At 37.8% G+C, this 22,332-nt stretch overlaps 1 long non-coding RNA gene across 1 annotated transcript; it reads left to right on the forward strand.

Moving 5' to 3' along the window:
• The first annotated feature begins 1,431 nt into the window (after positions 1-1,431).
• LOC103094593 (uncharacterized) lies at positions 1,432-14,431 on the forward strand. The gene is made up of 3 exons (XR_008911230.1): positions 1,432-1,594; positions 3,564-6,956; positions 11,478-14,431. It is a non-coding gene; the product is annotated as an uncharacterized LOC103094593 (long non-coding RNA).
• The last annotated feature ends 7,901 nt before the right edge of the window (positions 14,432-22,332 follow it).

Below are 22,332 nucleotides of genomic sequence, written 5' to 3' on the forward strand. Positions count from 1 at the left end.
GTGCTATCTAAGTATAAGCTACTATTAAACTACTTGAGGAAAAGGATCTGGCCTTACTTGTAACCTGCACAGGTCCTTTTACATACTGACCATGAGGATCAATATATGTTCCATAAAGCAACAATTAATTTTTCTTTTCACCTCATTCCTATTACAGATCAAAAAGTATTGTGGCTTTGTAATTATTATTATAATAATTATTATCAAATTTGAACATTAGTACATTTATTTTTTAACAATTAATAGTAATAACATTTATATATTGCTTTAAGAATGGCAAAGATAACATCTTATATCATTAGGCAGGTAGTTGCTGTTATTCCTATTTTATAGATGAGATTGAGAAAGACTAAGTAACTTGCCTAAAGTCATCCAGGTAGAAGTGTCTGTATCAGGATTTGAATTCAGATCTTCCTGACCTTGAATCCAGGGAACTATGCATTGTACTTACCTTGCTGTCTTTAAACCCTACCTCTAAGGAGGTATTTGGGTAGCTCAGTAGACTGAGAGCCAGGCCTAGCGATAGGAGGTCCTATGTTCAAATCTGGCTTCAGTTACCCCCTCGCTGTGTGACCCTAGGCAAATCACTTAACCCCCATTGCCTAACCCTTATCACTTTTCTGCCTTCAAACCAATATACAGTATTGATTCTATGGTGGAAGGTAAGGATTAAAAAAAAGTAATTATAATAATAAAACCTACCTCTAAGGCTTTGCCTTCTAGATCATGCCTTTTTCAATTAGTATAAAAGTCTTTGTCACCAATTGGAGAAAGAGGAATTAATAAAAAAGTTCTTTAAGAATAATATAAGTAGTAAAACTAAGAACCAGCTGAAGTATAGAATGAATACTAGAAACACACACGCACACAGAGAAACTTTAATTTTTTTTAAATTATGAACTTAATACCCAACAACAAACACCAAATAACTAAACGACCATTTCCTTCATTTATGTAAAAACCATCCCATTCATGTTTGTACATCCTCTGAGATTCATGTTCTTTTCATATTATTATAAATGTCATTAGACAGAACTTCTAGATCTAGAAAATCTCATAACTAAATATACCTACAAGGGAGAGGAAGCTCTTAATAAGAAATTATATTAATTGCTCATCTAAATTCTTGAGAAAGTCAACTTTTCTGATTAAAGGACTCTGGAGAAATCCAAAGAGCCTCACATTAGCAATACTAAGGTGCCCATGGTTACATGACAACTTTACAAGGGAAATGATTGACTTTTCCTTCTTAAAAATGAAAGGATTAAATCCAATGTTCTCTGTCCCTCAAGGATCAGAGGTATGTGGAGAAAAGAGAAATTATAAGGCATGCAGCAAGACAAGAAGCTGGAGATTGATCAGCTGTCAATCAAAGGAAGATTCCATTTGGAATGTGTCTGAGAAACAGTTGAAGGCAAGAGCCAACTGCTAACTCATTTTTCTGGGCTTCTTGGCTGATGGTGGTAACTTTGAAGGAAGAAGCTGGGTTTATCTCTGGGACTTGGGGTAATCAAGTTGGAGGTGGCCCTGGCTGATTTGAAGGCAGAAGAAGAAGGACAATAGTCCATATCTCTCTGACTTGCTCTGTTTCATGGTAGTGACTGAATTGCCATTTCTCTCAATATCCTCCAACCTAAGACTCACTGTAGATAATGGGAAAATCCCCAACCCTCTTACCTCTATCCTCCATCTTTTCCTGTTTTCCCCAATAAACCTCTACTAGAGATAAAGAAGAGAAAAGAGTATTTCCTCTGAAACATCATAGCTCACCCTGAGTGACTTAGAAGGAGGCTGAAGAAGAAAGGGGGAGGGGAAGAAGAAAGAGACTGAAGAAGAGGCTGGAAGAGGGAAAAAGGGAGATATATAGAGGGAGGAGGGTAGGCAAAAGAAGGTAACTACCTGATCCATTAGTTATCATTTATCCATCAAATCCCCTCCAATATTATCTATTACAGGTATTTAATCTCAGTAGAAATGTATTTAATCCAGTTGATGTTGGGAATGTGATTGTAAAGAAAAATAACGATAATAGTAATGCCTTTCATATGTATTAGCATAATTTTCAAAGAGCTTTCTCAATACCTAATCTTTTTTTTTCATCACATGGTAAAAATGTAGATTTTCATTTTAACTATGTATAAGGAAAATGGATATCTATTTTAATTCAATAATAAGCATTTAATAAATGACTACTATATGTTAGGTGGGGCAGTCAGTTGCCACAGTGGGGCTGGGAGTCAGGAAGACATCTTCCTGAGTTCAAATGTAACCTCAGACACATTAGCTTGTGTGACTTTGAGCAAGTCACTTAACCTGGTTTTAGTTTCTTTATCTGTAAAATGAGCTGGAGAAGAAAATGGCAAACCACTCTAGTATCCTTAACAAGTAAACCCCAAATTGAGTCACAGAGTCTGACACAACAGACATGGCTCAACAAAAATCCTTGCCAACACAACCCCAACTGCAGTCACAAAAAGTCAGGAAAAAAAAAAGACAGAAAAGACTCAGTAAAAATCTCTGCCAAGAAAACCAAAGGAGTCATGATGAGTTGAAAAGGTCTTATAAAATGACTGCCTGATACTTTGGGCACCAGGGCTTCAAGTACAAGAAAGGAAACAATCCCTACTAACAAGAGAACTTATTTTATAATAATCTCATTGGATTCTCACAACTCTTTCTAAATTAAATGAATAATTCCACTTAACACACCTTTCTTAATTAATCAATCAACAAACATTTATCAAGTACCTACTATGTGTCAGGCATAATGGTAGGGTGTGAGAGATGGAGTTCTGAAGAGGTGGATTCCTCTCACAGTGAATCATTAAGATGGAGTCAGGGAACATTTCTTATCAAAACAAGTTAAATTCCATGTTCCCCAACCTAGATCAGATAGATAGGATTGAATAATCCTTGTTTTGATTGGTTAAAAGTCTATAGGATATGTAAATAGATAGGATTGAAATAATCCTTGTTTGATTGGTTAAAACCAGCTTGGCTAATTAAGATAATTAGTCTTGTAAATTGTGTGTTCCTATTAGCTACCTTTTCAGAAAAGATTGTAACTCTCAAGAAACCAGCCAACAGTGAACAAGGGGAGGGACCATCTTGTCAGGGACTAGGATAAAAGAAGACTGCCTGCTCCCATACTTTATATTTGCTTGCTGTCTGTAACATTTGTAACACTGACTCAGGAGGATAAAATAAAAGAGCCTTTGACACATTGACTCCTAGTTCAAGATTCTTTTGAGTAGGTGGTCGCTTCTCTTATGGGGCTACTTAGACAAAACTTCTAAAGTAACATAATAAATATATACTAAATATTCCTGGGGCAGAAAATGAACACAAAATGATGTAATACTTTCATGTACTGTTTATTAAAATGTAAAGGGATATTAGAAAATATGGGTGAAGGTTCAATAAGGCTACTAGACTCATCTCTATTGGTCTTTGCTGCTATAGCTCTCGTCTCTCTTTTAGTTGTGTCCTTACTTCCTAAGCTCTCATTTGTTTTTGTTTTCTTTTTAAATTTCTAAATTTCTTGCTTTTTGCTTTCTTCACAGTAACACATGTCCTGGTGGAAACAAAGCAGGGTTTGTTCGGGTAATGTCTGCCTCTGGAATTCGGAAGCCTCAGCATCACGTCCCTGGGCAACGGGGTTAGACGAAAACTGTAAAAACCCACCCTCCATTTGAAAGGATCTGTTGGTGTTGCCAGCAAGCTCGTGTGCTGACAACATTCCAGGAATGGGTGATTATATGTGACCTTAATAGATATGACGGCTGTAAAAGGCATGTCTCTGTATCTATTCCTTCCTTGATTCTCACATTTCATCTAGTGTGAGGTAAGTCTGGGAGAGCCAGACTATTTGACTATTTGAACTGTATTTTCCCTGGCTAACTCTCCTCCTTAATTTCCTCCCATCATCCCAACATTTATTAACATGATATAATGTGGTGAAATACTTGAAGGAATGAAGTCAAAGAAATGAAATCAACTTCCATGGATTGCTGAGTGAGGGGAAGACTCAGTCATCCAAGAAGCTCAATTATTTTTTGCCCTTTTCCCATACCCAGAAGACATTTTGTTTCCTTCTTCATTTTAACATCTTATACATCTTTTATGATTTCCTAAATATAGATATGTTACAACCTCAATGGAGAGATCATCTGTTGAAGCTCCAGGGATATGCACACAATGTGCCCAGCAGGCAAATCGCAAAACAAAACAGAGTATGCTCAGCACTTTTCCTATGGCTCCACAAAGGAACCAAAATAAGACTCCTGGAAACATGGGTTGAGTAATCAAGTCCTTTTTCTAGATGTACAACAGAACAGTTTAGGGAAGATAATATATTCAGCTCATTCCATTGAACAGTCATTTAGAAGAGGAAAAAGAAGCATTGGAGCAAAGAAAGAAAAGAATATGACCTCTTTTTGCACCTGCAATGACTTGTAAGCATCACATCTCACTCCCAGGCTTGTCCTGAGTTCTCAGGGCTCGAGGAAATGATTCTTGCCCCTAGAATTCACTAATTGTGAATGGAATTTTTTTCCAGGCAGGAAGGGACAGTGAGGGGCTGGTGGGTAGGTTGGTTGGTTGGTTGGTTGGTTGGTTTGGAAAAGATTCCTTTAGGCAAGAGTTGCAACAAGCACTCTTGGTCCCTGGTGCAAATGTCACAAAATACACTCATGCAAACAATAGTACCTTTGAATCAACTTCTTGACACAAACTTATAGGAGAAGGTGATGAGACCCCATAGCACAGAGCCCTGTAGGAAGAAATGACCCTGGGACACCAGCTCTCCTGAGTGGGAATTTCACTGTTCCAGAGTACACTAGGAGTGGGGGTAGAAGAGGTTGAGGCAGGGAAAAGAACTGAAGGAGAGAGGGAGTGAGGGTGTGGCCTAGCTGTGGTATCTTCCAATTTTTAGCTAATTCATTTTGCTAACTAGGGTCTAAAGTCAATTGTTTCTACACCCACAGTGTTGTGAGGCTCAGATGAAATAATGGATGTACAGTTCTTTGCAAACTTAAAGCACTAAAGAAATATCAGTTATTATTATTATTATTGCTATCCTCCAGTTACCAAGCTGATAGTCTGGTGATAATTTCATTTCCTGAGCCTTCCTATTGCAATCTTGCTGAGTTTAAGCGTTGTTTACAGAGTAATTCAAGGGTGTGCTAGTAAATGTTTAACAATCAGGCTTTCACAAGTGCATACAATATACTTTAAAGCATATTCTGCATTCACTGAGTCCTTAAGTCTAGATAATCAACAAAACAATAAACTCCTGATTTGTAACTACTTCTTGAGGAGGTATGAATTCTCACTGAGAAAATTTAACAATTGGTTGTGGAAAGTAGATGAGAGTAGGAGAAAGAGAATCCAAATAACAAAATGTCAGATGACAATTATTTTAGATTATTTCTACATGTAATTAAAAACAAATTTAAAAGGAAACATCAGAAAACTAGATATTAATCATACATGTACATATTTATTTTCTTTTTAGTTTTGAAATCCTATGAAATACAAAGATATGAAATACCATTTTCAATTGCTTGTGATATCAAAAGATAATTAAAATTGATCTATAACTGAAAAAAAAGTAGAATAGAACTATTTCCAGTAGACCCTTGACTTTAATAAGTTCCCTTTCAATTTCAGTGTCCTGGGAGAAGAACCCAGTTACCCCACCCTTATTATGGTTCTATGGAGACACTGATCTTAGATATTCTTACCTATCAGTTTGAGATTTCTGGCCACAGTGAAGCCTCACTAGGCAGGGACTTCTGAGAATTATTTGATTATTTTGGTGAAATTTATTCTTGTTACCATGGAAAAGTGGATAGATAGCTGGTCTCAGGACCAGAGAGACCGGAATTCAAGACCTAGCACTGAAATATACTGACTGTGGGACTGACCGCATACAAAGCCTTTTTACTGTTTTAGGTATACATAAGGCCAGGGCTCCCTTGAGTAAAACTAATAAATCATTCCCCACCATTTAAAGTATCAAAATGGTATCTGAAGAAACAGACTGATATCATGAGAATTTGCCCTCCAGATGACCCCCTAATGGATCCCTTATCCCAAGAACTAAGACTGACATGTCCTTATTTATGTAGTACCATAAGGATATGTTATATCAGAACTTCAGGTTTCACTGACTTGACCTAGGTCACCATGACCATATGTTAAAGAGAAACATCTGGGTAGCAGAGACTAAGATTGATGTGTCTTCCCTTTTGGCACCTGGGTTTTAGGACAAACCCCTATCCCTATCCCCTCTATATAAGCCAGGTCTAGGAAAGGTTCAGGGTCTTCCACTTCTCGTTGAGGACCAAGCTATAGCTTGAATAAAGTACCTCTTGTGTATTGCATTACCATGTGTGTCTCCTCCTTGAATCAGAACCAGAACCGGACAGAACATTTGGGGGCTCATCCAGGAATCCAAAGGTTTGGATCACACAGTGGTAAAGGTACTTGAATCTCTGAAGGGAACTCTGAGTGTTTGTTTGTGTGAATGTGTATGGGGGAGGGAGAGTCTGGATTGTGGCATATGGCTAAGTGTCTAACCACTGGTCACCAGCCCAGGGTTTATTTGGGATGGCCTATTGCCAAGTTGCATCCATTGAGGTCCCCTTTCACCTGTTTCTGAGTGAGAACCTGCCAAGTACTCGGTTCCTGAGTCCCATGAGGGGCCAGGTCAGAACGGCCAGGAAGTAGAAGTGTTGTTTTGAGAGATTTCCCTTCTAGAGGATTTGTTAAGAGAGTTCAGTAGGAACTCCGGGGTGGCTAGAGGCCCCCCGCCCAAGATGGACTTGGGACAGGAACTTTGGGGTGGTTAGAGGCCCCCTGCCCAAGTTGGATGTGGGACAGGAATTGGGTCCCTGCAACAGAAGTTCAAGTCTTCAGAGGACCCAATGCGTCCTAAGGAGCACCGTTGGATGGTGAGTGTGAATAATTTCCACACTGGCAGACATGCTGAGGAATAGGATCTCTAAGATAAGCCACTGGGGTCAGGGGAGTATACTCTTGCCTGCCCAAAAACCTAGTGAAAGTCTGTATCTCTGTTGTTTATCTTCCACGTCTATTTGTTGTCTGGCTTTTACTGTTTGTCTCATGTGTCTTTCTATATTTGAACACTTAATAGTCCTCATGGATCCGGGTTCAGTAGAGGCTGTTGGGTTGCTGGATGCAGCTTTAGTCCCACAGCCAGGTCACTAAAGAGATGTCTTTCAGTGACTTCTGGGGAACCTTTGGGTTCAAAGGTATATGAATGTGTGAGAGAGTATGTCCTATAGGTTTCTGTTGAGTCTTTGTTGTTTTTGTAAACAAAGGGAGAGGCAAAAGGAGTTTAAGATGCAGTTTTACCAAGGGGAATTTCTTTTGTGGTGGCTGGTCCCCACCCCACATCCCAACCAGGCAGGCTAGGAAGGAGAGGCTGTGCCTGCTCCAGCAGCAAGCTTCCAAGCAGGAGAGAGATCTGAATAGGAGGGGATTGAAAAGTTCCTTCCTTGAGAAACCCAGTCAGCCTCATGAACAGCTCACCTCCAACCCCAATTTTGTCCAGATACCACAAGAGCATTTTGTTAGAAATCACAGTCAAAAAGGGAGACAGTTTAGATAGATCAGCACATAGAGTTCAGGGAAAGTTATGGAACAAGAAAGTCAGCTCAGCCAATCAGATGGCTAATCGCAGTAGCTTAGCTCAGCACAGCTTCCTCAGTTAAAGGGGCAGTACACTGAAACTGTTTTAATGAATTTTTTCCCTGCAAACATTTCTTTTTAAGAATGGATCCTAAAACACCTATTTTTTCCTTTCAGAGCATGCTTGTTATAACATTGTATATTTCAACATTGTATGTTTCTGTTTATCATTGTCTTTGTCACAATCTCATCTCTATGTAAAAATGGGGGAGTTTCAAGATTAAACTTCCCACAGTGAAAAATCCTCAACAGAGGACAAAAGCAATTACCTGTTCAATGATTTTTTCCTCTTTCTTCCTTTGGATGGGCCCCCAAAAGAGTGAAAAAGAGAAAAATTCTGAGCAGAAAAGGAAGATTTTTACTCCACAGTTAAAGGCACTTTTCAATTAAGATTGATTCTAAGGGTTGATGTATGCAACTTGGGAGGATTGCTAATGATTTTGATATGGTATAAATGTAATTTCATGTATTGTGGTTACTGTTTGTCAGTTAAATGTGAAATGTTAGCCAGATCTTATTGAGCACAAAAAATCACAGTTAGAGGTTTGTTTTGTTAGACCTTGCAATGCATAATGATTTCAATGAATTTGAGAATTGTCTAAATGTGATTAATTAAAATCAGCCTGACGCAGAGATGGAATGTTTTATTCTATAAGAACAGAAATTGTACTGGCTACTTTATAGATGTAAAAGTCATCCAGAAAAAAGTTGTTATGTTGTTGAGAAGAACTTATCCTAGAATTTAAACTTGGGATTTCTTCAAATCAGATTTATTTTAATGCATGTGCTGTCAGCACTAGTAACAAGAAATCATATGACACACAAGAAGTTTTTAAAGTGGCTAATCTGTTCATGGGGTATAATAATACAAGTACTAAGAATTTGGTATTTTGCAAAAGAGGGAATTTCTAAATGGTGTTTTCTTTGACAGGATTTTATGAATTGTTTTTAAAAATGTGCACAATGTATAGGAAGGAATTTGTGATTTAGAGATGAACATGTATTCAGATATAAATTGCTAAAAGTAATGCTGAGTGAATACAAAATATATGTATGCATTTGTATGCATGCAAAACATGTATGACTATGAAGAGAGTTAAGTTTTCTATCTAAATAGCTTAAGGGTATAGGATATGTAAACTGTATGTCCTTAACAAGAAAAATTTGACCAGCCCTGAAATCAAGAAGGGCTTGTCATGAGGATTAAATACAATTCAGTACAATTCCTTTCCTCTACTTACAATAATAATAAAGAGGAGAAGCCACAAGAAATAAGAGTAATGGATAGAGATACTAGTTGATACTATGAATTCTAGTGTGAAATAGATACAACAAATTTATAAATTGGAATAATGTTGATGGAATTTAATCAGGTATGTAACAATGTCTTGAGTTAAAGAAAACTAAAGTGGAGGTTCTATTCTACTTTAGACAGAGGTCTGAGAGGAGTACAGGTCAATGCTTTGAACTTCAGTTTGGTTACACACTGAAAGATTGCTAAAGTACTTAATCAAAGTTATTTTGAGGTTGTGGAGTTCAAACTAAAATCCACTAAGAGTAAATTATTATGGAAGGGGTTTGATACATTCAAACTTTTAAATTATAGTAAACTCACTGGCTAAAGAAGGATGGGACAAGGCTGTTACATAATAAAATCTAAATTGAGTCAAGCAGCCTTAGGATAAATTACTCACGAGCTATTAACCCCTTCCTTGCAGAAAGAAATGCTTATAATTGTTCCACACTGCTACTTAGAGACTGAAATAGGGACTTCAAAGAGTTGACAACCACTGTGTGATAGAACTTAAAGATGAATATATTTTAATTGCATATTTCAGAGGTTTTAAGATGTTCAAGCAAGCCCTGTCTGACCAAGAAGCTTGTTTGAAGCTGTGGAATCTTAATGCAAACATTCCATGTCCAGAATGATAAAATGAGTTGAGTGATATGTAATTGATAAGTTGCCTCACACAAACTTTGGGAATATGTTGGTTGATATTTTGATTACATTTTGATCTGTATAAAGATATATGTGGCAAACAGTAGCCAAGGAATGTGTAGGATGAAAAATGCTTGCTCAGAATTTTATGATTCTTATGTGAGTTGCTGCTATAACATGTGTTTTCATTGTAAACCTGGCTGTACCATAGATTTTGTTTAATACTCAGTGTTTACCTCAGTTTACCAATTTGTACTATGAACTGAAATTTATAATTGATAAGCATTACGCTAAAGATGCAGTGTTTCAATGATGTAATTCTTTAAATCAGAATTCTTTTGGATTACTGATTAGCAATTGAAGTGATCCCAACATTATGTTTGTTTGACTTAAGCAAGTCAGAGAAGGTGGGAAGGTGTGTTGGATTTGAATTTGGAAGAAAGGGACTTTGATCTAAAGATCTAAAGCTCAAAGCTTGAGTATGCAGATTTGTGAAGGAAGAATGGAAGTCTTGTTCTGATTTTTAATTAGAGGGTTTTGAAAGAGAAGAGGAGAGAGAGAGAGAGAGAGAGAGAGAGAGAGAGAGAGAGACATGGAGGAGACACATAGGGAGGTGAAAGAGAACAGACAGATGTTCTGTTCTCACAATTGGATCTTTAACTTAGGGATGATTTCTAAAATTAATGTAGGTGTTGTGGGAAAATCACATAATGATTCTTTAATTTCCCTGGACAGTTACCCTGAAGTGATTCCTGTATGGCCTTTTCTTAGTCTTTCAGATGGCCTAGGTCAAAGAGATGATACAGCTCTGATTTATATTACGATGGAGCTACTCAATTCAGCACTCATGTTCTTTATTTCAGGTTTTGTGACTAACGTGTGATATGTAAATTATTGCCAAAATACATAAGAATAATTGAGTGATCAGTCTTGTAGGGATATGAAAGGCTTGTTTGAGGGTATGGAAATTTGTTTCTGGACTGCTGATAAGCCGAATTTCTCTCAGTTAAAATGGGTGAGACTTGCCTTTTAAGGAAAAAGAAGGCTTCTGGGATCTAATGGTGATGAAGTTCACAAAGGACAGAGAACATCCTGGGATGGTTACAGAGGCATATTCTGGGATCATCTGGGAATGGACATTTTCTGACCATCTAGGCTGTTAATTCTTGAGTGATACAATGATGGCATGAGCCAGAGATAGCTTTCACCTGTATGTGAAGCCCTCACTATGTGTCCCTTGGGACATCAGGAAATATTTTCCCTGTCGGCCTTTTCCTTTGTGACAAATTCCCATAATCAGCACATAATGCCAATTGTAAAATTAAAGTTTCCATTTCCCCAAACAACCTATTAGGTTAATAATTGAAAATTCTTAAATTGTTAGGGAACATACTTTGAGAAGTAGGTGGAGTTTATTAATAGATGGTTTGTATTTGTAGCCTTAATTTACCACAGTTGAAGTTTGGCTCTTGAGCTTGGAATAGCTCAAAGCTTTCTTGAATTTCCCTCAGAATCTGGGGTGAAGAAATTCATCTGTAAAATATTGTTACTCAAGTGTTTATAGATATTTATAGTTAATGTGTACTTTGCAAAAGGATATACTTTAACAGAAACACCACATACCAACTCTGCAAACAACTCAGGAATCTGATTTCCTAAAGGGATCTATTCCTGTCAGAAGATGATTTCTGAAGATGGAGTCTGTTGGCTAAGATATCCAAATGCAAATGTGTAATATAAATTACTATTGTACTAATTTTCTCTGTTTCTATCTGGTGCTTTAGTTTTTGCCTCAGTCCTGATTTCTACACTTCTATCTTAGGGGCTGACTCCTTATGACCTGTCTGCCAATCAGGGGAAGCAGTGACTGGACTTCCTTCAGATCTCCAAGCAGGTCCACCTACCTAGGACCCAGGCATTCACTGAGGACACGCCCCCTAAAGACCTTGTGTCCACAGCCTTTCCCTCCCTGTTCAAGTTTTGGCTACTCCCCTGTGGGAGATGTGAACTTTGCATTTGTAACCTTGTTACTTCTCTAGTTGCTTCTAGGGTAAAAGCACTCAGAGGAGTCACCCAGATGTCACTGTAACCTCAGCAACTATACCAGCCTGAAGCCCTGGACATTGCCTATAGCCAATACCTCTCTCCTAACAATAGGCAGGAATAGCTCTACAGTCATTCTCAGCTCTGAAGAAGCTATAGAAGTCTGAGACCATCGCCCCTTTCCCCTTAGATATTTAGAGAGGGGGAGATGACATGGGCATTGTACCCCCAGAAACTCGGGCAAACTATTATCAGGGAAATTCTTCTGCTCCCTTGCATCCTCATGACTCCTAGCCTAAGGATTCTTTGCTTTTATGCTGATCATACAAGGCTAGTTAATCACCTAGTAGCCTTGTCAAGGATCACATTAATACTGTCTAGCTATGGTCCTTCACCAGCAATATCAAATTCTGACTCCTATTGAGATCCCTTATGAGGACATGGTTGCATGAGGAAGATTCCTCATGTACAGTTAAAGAAGTGGGGAATGAAGAAACAGACTGATATCACGAGCACTTGCCCTCCAGATGACCCCCTAATGGATCCCTTATCCCAAGAACTAAGACTGACATGTCCTTATTTATGTAGTACCATAAGGATATGTTATCTCAGAACTTCAGGTTTCACTGACCTGACCTAGGTCACCATGACCATATGTTAAAGAGAAACATCTGGGTAGCAGAGACTAAGATTGATGTGTCTTCCCTTTTGGCGCCTGGGTCTTAGGACAAACCCCTATCCCTATCCCCTCTATATAAGCCAGGTCTAGGAAAGGCTCAGGGTCTTCCACTTCTCGTTGAGGACCAAGCTATAGCTTGAATAAAGTACCTCTTGTGTATTGCATTACCATGTGTGTCTCCTCCTTGGAATCAGAACCAGAACTGGACAAATCAACCTTAACTAGTAGAGAACTCTTTTCTACTAATCAATCATAGACTTAAGACTGGTATAAAAAAAAAAGCTAACTGTAGTGATGTCAGTGTTAGGCAGTATGCTAATCAACTTGAAAAAACAAAGAATCACCAAAACAGTTACAAAAGAGCACATCTGTAATCAAGACAAGGGAGCTAATGCTTTTATGGCCACCATACAAAGTCAGCACACACACAACACAACAAAGTCAAACTTTGAGACTTGGGGAACAATGAGTACACCACAAATGGGAATTTCCCTGAACCAAAGATTTCAGGTTCTATTTATTAACTGAGGGAATATACCCCAAGAGGAAACAACTGATTGATTTCATAGGGCCTTGGGAAAGAGGCTATAGTCTGAGGCTAGGGTATCTGGGAGAAGCCTAAACATAATAAGAGAAACTTAGAAACCAAAAAAAAAAAAGGGGGTACTTAAGAGTTGACTACCTCTACTACTCCTCTTCTGGGTACTCAATGGGTGCTTGATAGTCTATTGCTCAGTCTGGGAGTTGTCCCCTGGGACAATGAAAAATTTGGGGTTTTATAAAACAAAGTTGTCACAAAGAAGGGCAAAAGATAGCCCTTGCTCTCAGAGTTCACAGTTTAATGAGGGAGACAACATGGAAACAACTATGTATAATATATACCAGATAAATTGGAGATACTCAACAAAAGAAGGCACTAGAATTAAGGGGAATTGGGAAAGATTTCTTGTAGAAGATGGGATTGTAGATGGGACTTGAAAGATATCCTGGAAGCCAGGTAGCAGAGATGAAGAGTGAAAGAATTCCAGTCATGGGCAACATCCATTGAAAATGCCCAGAACTGGGAAATTCAGTATCTTGTTATATAATAGCAAGAAGGACTGTGTTACTATATCAAGATAAATTCAAAATGGGTAAATGACTTCAATATAAGGAGTGAAATCATAAATAAATTTGGTGAACATAGAATAGTATGCCTGTCAGATCTGTGGGAAAGGAAGGCATTTAAGACCAAGCAAGAGAAATGGAACATTGCAAAATATAAAATAAATGGCTTTGATTATATTGAATTAAAAAGGTTTTGTACAAACAAAACCAATGCAACCAAAATTAGAAGGAAAGCAACAAACTGGGAGAATATTTTTATAACAAAACTCTGACAAAGGCTTAATTTCCCCAATACATAAGGAATTAAGTAAAAAAAAATTGGAAAATGAGGAGGTGTCCATTGATTGGGGAATGGCTGAACAAATTGTGGTATCTGGTGGTGATGGAATACTATTGTGCTGAAAGGAATAAGGAACTGGAGGAATTCATGTGAACTGGAAAGACCTCCAGGAATTGATGCAGAGCAAAAGGAGCAGGACCAGGAGAACATTGTATACAGAAAGTGATACTTTGTGGGACAATCAAATGTAATGGACTTTTCTACTAGCAGCAGTGCTATGATCCAGGACAATCCAGAGGAACGTGTGAGAAAGAATGCTATCCACATCCAGAGAAAGAACTGTGGGAGCAGAAACACAGAAGAAAAACATATGATTAGTCATGTAGTTCAATATGAATATGATTAGGGTTTTGATGTTAAGAGATCACTCTACTGCAAATACAAATAGCATGGAAATAGGTTTTGAACAAAGATACATGTATAACCCAGTGGAATTTCTTGTCAACTCTGGGAGGGGGGAGAAAGGCAGAAAGAATCAAGAATCATGTAACCATGGAAAAAATAGAAAGAAAGAAAGAAAGAAAGAAAGAAAGAAAGAAAGAAAGAAAGAAAGAAAGAAAGAAAGAAAGAAAGAAAGAAAGAAAGAAAGAAAGAAAGGAAGGAAGGAAGGAAGGAAGGAAGGAAGGAAGGAAGGAAGGAAGGAAGGAAGGAAGGAAGGAAGGAAGGAAGGAAGGAAGGAAGGAAGGAAGGAAGGAAGGAAGGAAGGAGAAAGGAAGGACAGTGTTATTAGTTCACAGAGTATGTGGGTGCAAATAAGGTGCAAGAAAATGTGAAAGGTGGGGGTGGGCAGTTTTTGAAGGATTTTGAGTGTCAAACAAGATTTTATATTCAATCTTGAAGGTGATAGGGAGCAGTGGAGTTTATTGAAAGGAGACTGGGAAAGGGAAGGAGCACATAGTCAGATTAGCACTTCAGAAAGATCACTTTTGCAGAAAGTAAAATTTGGATTGCCTCTGGTTATCAAGGCAGTTCCGAACCAAAAGAATTTTAAAGTCTGGCATTAGGCTGAAGAGAGCATGCTATTTAAATCCCTGTGCAAGAAGGAAAGAGTCCCAGGACTCTGCCTTCAGGGAAGACCAGCAAAAGGAATTCATGCAGCTACAAGTTACTCTTTTGCTCTAAGTTTGAGCCCACTTTCTATTGTACTCTGTACCTGAAGGATAATGTGTAATAGATATTAGGAAGGGGGCATTTTGTACATTTTGGGACTTTTCTGTCCTTTTAAAACCCTTACCTAGTGTCTTAGAATTGAAACTAAGTCTGTTACAAGGCAGAAGAGCAGTAAGGGCCACTTTCAGGTCTGGCACTCTATCCACTATGCCACCTAGCTATCTCCCTCCTCTTCTCTTTCTAAAAGCTTATTAGGTCTGGTCGACTAATTGATATCAATTGACAATAATAACAGGAAGTACATTGGTGGGGACTCATGTGCCCTATATAGCACTCAGGGCTAATGCCTAACTCTAGGGACCCAACTTGTCCATGCAAATGGGAGTTAAGATAGTGCCCTCAAAGTATGTGCTACATAGGCAACCTTATAAGACATTATGTTAGAGAGAAGATGGCAACCTATATTGCTAGGAGTTTCCTTATCCAAGAGTTCTCTATACTTATGATAATTCCTATTATTGACATGGGCATTGTACCCACAAAACCATAGAAGTGTTTCAGGCAAACTATAAGCAGGGAAATTCCTTTGCTCTCTTCTATTCTTGTGACTCCTAACCCAAAACATCTGATAATTCCTATAAGATCCTGAGAGAATTATCCTCCTTGGATCATCCTTTAGATTTGAAATGGACAGAGAGATACACCTTCTTGATATCTTCAAGTCATATCTCAGACATCCATCTGTCCTCTAATCCACCATGACCCTCTATGAGGGTCACCCCCTATGTCTTCAGGAAACCTCCCCACCTGCTCATGCCTCAGTGCATACCACTCTAGAGTCATGTCTTCATTGTGGCACAGTCACATCTTCACTGTTGTAAAAAGTATAAAGACCCCAGAATTGATGTCATCTGGGAACAGCTTTCCATCTATGCTGTTCCACCTAGGAAGCGATCTTCCACCTATGTTGTCCTCCTGGCCAGATTCAACATTACCTTCTAAATTATTAAATTTCTCTTTTTTATTTTTAAGCTAAGTTTTGGAGTATTGCATCCTTGCAAAAGGGACTCTTCCCCAACCCTGGGGGTTCACCTCAAGCCCTCCAAAACATTTTGAATGCTGGCTGACTGACTAATTAACCTGGGAAATATAGGCCCAGTCCCTATTCTTATCCCTATCATAGATTAATCATTATACACCATTATTATAACCATAATAACCATTATTACCATTATACACATGGTGGCTAAAGATGTACTAAAGTCTGCTTTAGGAAAAGTCATATTTCTTTGGTGATTGTTAACAACTCTTCCAACACTGATTTAAATTGGAATAGAACAAGAACATGTGGGATGAATTAATCTTTCTTCACTTAGAATATATGTTATTTTAGTGTGCCCAGATGATTCCTGATATTATTTTTATCCATTTCCTTAGGGGTTAAGACGCTATGACAAACTAAGCCTTTCTAAAAAAGAGGGGATTTTCTCAGGAAAAAGGATAAACATGCTTCATAAATCTTTCATCTTTTTAATACTATTGAAAAACACATATGGTGTTTGATAGATTTAGAAAAAGCCCTCCACAAAATCCAACTCTATTGTCCAGCTAATTATATTCTCCTGGTATAGAAATGCTGATTCTTTGTTTTTTGCTTATCCCTACCATGTCTATTAAGGATCAAATATGTTCACACTTAGTCCAGAGTTATAGAACTTCAGAGATAAAAGGATCCTTACAGATCACTGAACCCAGCATTTACTAAGGAGTTAATAGAATTTCACTGCAAAATGGTGTGACAGATTGCCCCTATACAACCTGTAAGGCTTTGTTCATGTAGTGAACACTTACTATCATTCCTATCTATCTGAAATCCTCCAAGGATAGGGGACAAATATTTTGTTTCCTTGGCATAAAGAACTCCTATCTAAAGAAACATGTGGGCACCTTTTCCTGAATTTATAATCTTAGACATTTAACTAGGACAGTGGGAGTGATTTATATAGGATGACAGAAACAGAGAATCTTAGAAACAAGTCTGGAAACCACAGTATGCCTACTATAATACTCTTCCTCTCAGACTTCAGAACTGATTGAAGTCCTTCAAGGTCCAATTCAGATTCTGTATCCTTTTTGAAACTTTGACTGATCTGGGTAGTCACAAATGAGTTTCCATGTCTTTTTCCCTCTCATTCTCTATAGTATAGTATTTTGCTTTTCTCATGATTGGGTATTACAACCTTATTTTCTGTTATGGAACCCCCAATTTACTTTTGTACCTTAGGAACTTGCCTTCAGGGAACTTTCAGACTGAATAATAAACTATGAAGCATCCTGAATAGGAGTGATGGAGATACTAAAATCTTAAGTACCCTTATGTCTTGGAAATTTCTCTCATTGTATCTAGGTCTCCCCCAGGTAGTCTAGTCCCCTGGCTAGACTCCTCTTTCTCTAGTCTTCATGGAAGCCAACCGGCTGTTCTTCTTTTCCTTTATACCCCAAAGTGTATATAAGACTCCAAGTTCTTTAGTTCATTGGAAAATCCCATGAGGAAATTTCCAGGATGGACATTCCCATTCATGGTGCATTTTCCTGAAGACATTGTTCCCAGAGTCCCAGAACTTGGCTCTGTTTGGTGTATGTTTATGACTCTTTGTGGTGGCCATACAAACTCTGTCTCCCTCATCCTGATTAAAGACTTTTTCTTTGTAACTGTTTTAGTGGTTTTGTGTTTTTCCAGGTTGACAGATATATATGTTATAGTTTTTTTGTGTGTGCATGTGAGTTCCTTATTCCCAATGAGGTATAAACTCAAGGGTAGAACTCTTCCTTATTTAATCTTTGTCTTATCCAAAATTTACTACATACTCTACACCAGGGTTTCTTTACCCGTGGTCCATGAATTTGTGTTTGTCTTTTAAAAATATTTTAGTAACTATTTCAATATAATTGATTTCATTTTTAATTCTATATAGTGGGATGCATTTAAAAATATTCTGCAGATCCTTAGCTTTCATTATACTACCAAAGGAGTCCATGACACAGAAAAATGGTTAAGAACTCCTGCTTTAGAGTGGCCAATATGACAGTAAAGGAAAATAATAAATGTTGGAGGGGATGTGGCAAAGTTGGAACACTAATGCATTGTTGGTGGAGTTGTGAATTGATCCAGCCATTCTGGAGGACAATTTGGAATCATGCCCAAAGGAGCATGCATGCCCTTTGATCCAGCAATATGACTACTGGGTTTATATTCCAACAAATTGAAAAACAAAAACAAAAAATGGGCAAGGACCTGTTTGGACAAAATATTTCTAGCTGGAAAATGAGGGCTGAACAAATTGTGGTATCTGATGATGATGGAATACTATTGTGCTATAAAGAATGATGAATTGATGGATAAGAACTGGAAAGTCCTACATAAACTGATATGGAGTGAAACAAGCAGAACCAGGAGAACATCATACACAGTAACTGTAACATTGTGGGACAATCAAAGGTAACTGACTTTGCTACTAATAGCAATGCAATGATCTAGGACAACTCTGAGGGACTTATGAGAAAGAATGCTATCTACATCTGGAGAAAGAACTGTGGGAGTAGAACTACAGAAGAAAACGTGATTTATCCCTTGTTTATATGGATATGTGATTCAGGGTTTTGGTTTTAAAGGATTACTCTTTTTAAAAAAAGAATAATATGGAAATGGGATCAAGTGAAAAAAATATATACATATGTATAAACCAGTAAAATTGTTTGTCAACTCTTGAGGGGGGAGGTATGAGAAGAGGGAGAAAATATGAGTCATGTAACCATGGAAAACTTTTTTAAATGATTAAAAAAATTAAGTTAAAATAAATAAGTTAATTGACTAAAAAGAACACCTTTGCACACAGTAGGGATCTAACAAATGCTTATTCAAATGAGAGCAGAGTAACAATAACAATAGAGAACAGACTTACAATTAGAAAGTATTTTTCATCTGAAGATCAACTACTTCATTCTTTGGAGAGGGAAGCAGCATTGAATAGCAGATAAGAATTCAAGAGTTTAGCACAAGATCTGGTTTTGAATCTTTACTTCTAACATTTCATAGTTGTATGACTTTAGAAAAATAATTTAAACAGCCTCAGTTTCCTTCTCTTTGTAATGGGTACAATAACATCCAAAACACCTATTTTAGAGGGTAATGAGTTTAAATGTGCCAAGTAAAGGCTTCTTCTTTCTAGTATCACTGATCAGAATGACATTTTTGTGAAAGCCTTTTGGTTTCCCAAAATGACAGCAACTGATTGGGACAGAAGTGGTACCAAGAGAACATTTTCAGAAAAATCAGACATGCTTTTTGTACCATTATTTCTGTTATAGCCTTTACTTAGTCTTCTTGGTAGCAATGGAGGGTGTCCTTTTTCTACCCATCTCTCTCTCTCTCTCTCTCTCTCTCTCTCTCTCTGTCTGTCTCTCTGTCTCTCTCTGTCTCTCTCTCTGTCTCTCTGTTTCTCTGTCTCTGTCTCTGTGTGTGTCTCTCTCTATCTCTCTCTGTCTCTCTGTCTCTCTATCTCTCTCTGTCTCTGTCTCTCTCTGTCTCTCTCTCTCCTCTTCCTTCTTTCTCTTAAAGTCTCTTTTTTTCCTCTCCATATTCTATTTGGGCACTTCACCATGGAAAATAAAAAGAATTGCTAAGCCCTTTGTATGACCTCTCAAAGGATAAAGGACCTATGGCTACTAGATAATCTGAGGAGGAACACTTCCAAGACCATGTCATACCCTAGAAGGATGAGTTGAGCCCCTAACTTTCTGCTTTCAGGTCTCTCTGATATATTTGCAAAAGGCAGTATAAAAATAAGCTGTGTGAGATGCAATTCTATAACACCAGTTGGAAGAGAGGTCTGGAAGGTTTTATTTGGAAAGCAAATCTTGGGATATGGGTAACTGGAATGGGGGACAGCAATTAGTCAGTTGGTCAATAAATATTAAATGCCTACTATGTGCCAGGTACTGTGCTGGGACCCATCTTCCAGAAGGAAAGATAAGTACCTCAGTTTGTGTATCAATTCCCCAGCTCCCTCATTTTAGGTTTCCTCATCCTTGGTCTAATTTACCTGTAAAACCTAACTGATGGGGTGAATGAGACTATAAATTGTGGCTAGAATCTTTAGGGAAAGTAACAAACAATGTGACTTTGAATTGCAATTACCCTCTCTTAAAAAACAATTATACTTCCTTGCTATGAACTGTATGTTTACATGGGAGGGGAAGAGAAGGACAAAGTCAATGCTGGCTTTGGGAGAATTTTTTTCTAAATATGGAGCTATCTTTTTGCGGTGGCAAAGAAATGGAAACTGAGGGCATGCCCATCAAATGGGGAATAGCTGAACAAATTATGGTATATAGCTGTGGTAGAATACCACATTATGCTATTAGAAATGATGAAGGGGATGGTTTCAGAGAAACCTGGGTAGACATATGAACTGATTCCATGAGTGAACAGAACTAAGAAAACAATTTATATAATAACAACATCAACAATATTATATGAACAGCTTTGAAAGACAGTGTTGAGAGATGAAGTTCAGTAAGACCAAAGACTATTCTCAATGAATCACCAAGATGGAGTCAGGGAGCCTTTCAATCAAAACAATGTCCAGTTTCTCCTTATTAGAAAGAAAATAACTATTAGCTTTCATGTTTGTGTCCCCCAAGCATAGCATAGTGATTTTTTTATTCATTCATTCATTCATGATCTATATTTCAAAATTTTCAGATGATGGGACAGATTTCAAAAAAGCTACATCTAGCTGAATGGAAAAGATGAAATATAATCTAGAGAAGTATAAATTCTTATACTTGGGTTTAAAAAGTCATTGTCACACAAGAGAGGGAGTCCTGTCTAGACTGAAGCTTATATGAAAAAGCCCTTTGAGTTTTAGTAAGCTATAAATTCAATGTTAGTCAACAGTGCAATATGGAAGCCAAAAAATAAATCTAACCTTTTTTATTTTTAAATATTTTCTTTTCCCTCTGATTAGCATATAAAAACAATTTTAACATTCTTCTAAAAATTTTTGAGTTCCTTCCCTCCCCTCTCCCTGAGAATTTACATGAAGTAACTATAATCTTAAACAATATAAAACAGAAGCAAAATAAAGAAGTGGTTGTTTAAATCACAGGTGTGGTATTGGATTCAATTCCAGGTGCCATTCTTGGGAAGGACATTAGTAAGCTAGAGAGTAAGCCAGAGGAAAGCAACCAGGACAGTCAAAGTCCTGTGGTTTGGGCCATATGAAGATAGGTTGAAGGAATTTGGAATGTTTAATCTTGAGAAGAGAAGACTTAGTGCAGACATGATAATTGCCTTTATGTATTTGAAGTCCTATCAAGTCAAAGAGGGCCTACACTTATTCTGCCTGTTCAGAGAGCAGAGTTCAAGAGGGGATATGGGGTATATGAGGTGGATCAACCATTAGTGAAATGGCAAAACTGGACTCCCAAACAGACAGAGCCAGAGACCAGACTTTAGATGCACAGCAATCTCACCAAGATCCAGTCAAATACAGTAGGGCCTCCATACCTTCAGGGGATTCATTCTAAGATCTACCATAAATGGCTGAAACCAAGGATTTAAGTGAACCCCTGCTGATCCCATATATAACATTATTTTTTCTCATTCATATAAAAGTATAATAAAATTTAATTGATTTTATTTTAAGATATTTGATTTTAAGATATTTGTTAATGATCATTAGAAATAAAGGAATAAAAGGGATACAAAATAAAACCACATGCTCATGACTAATCTCCTTGTTCAAAAACCCAGTTTACCACCACCATGGTCGCAACAGGAAGCAAAGAAGCTGAGACTAGCAACCCCACTGCATAATATCTCTTGTCTACAGGAAGTCAGTGGGCTCCCGGGAAATGTAGTTTTTAGGGCAACAGATTTCCAATTATACATCTTTCTATCCCCAACTGCTAGCACAGAATCTGGGCTCACAGTATGTGCTTCATGAATGCTTGTTGAATAAAGGGATGAATAAACATGTCAGTTATTATTAGTAAAGGAGATTTCTAACATCTATTTGTTAGCCCCTACCCCCTGGCTGGGGGATGGGGCAGAGTTCTCGTGGGATATTGATCATGTATAGACATACCACCATAACTTAATAGTATGAGTACATTATTAAGTGACCTTCCTCCCTCTTCTCTAGCTCCCACTCCTCTCCTGGAGGTTCTTTTGGGTAAATACGAGTCTCCCAGAATATCAATGTATTAAGAAATATAATTGCCAAATGGACCAGAATACTTATAAGAGCTAGTCAGTGCTAACTGGCCCCCCATAAGGTTGTTTTACTTAATGCCCTCTTTTCATGTATCCAATTAACTCATTTAGTGAGGATA

This window comes from Monodelphis domestica, chromosome 4, assembly GCF_027887165.1.
Source record: "Monodelphis domestica isolate mMonDom1 chromosome 4, mMonDom1.pri, whole genome shotgun sequence".
NCBI classification, from domain to species: domain Eukaryota; kingdom Metazoa; phylum Chordata; class Mammalia; order Didelphimorphia; family Didelphidae; genus Monodelphis; species Monodelphis domestica.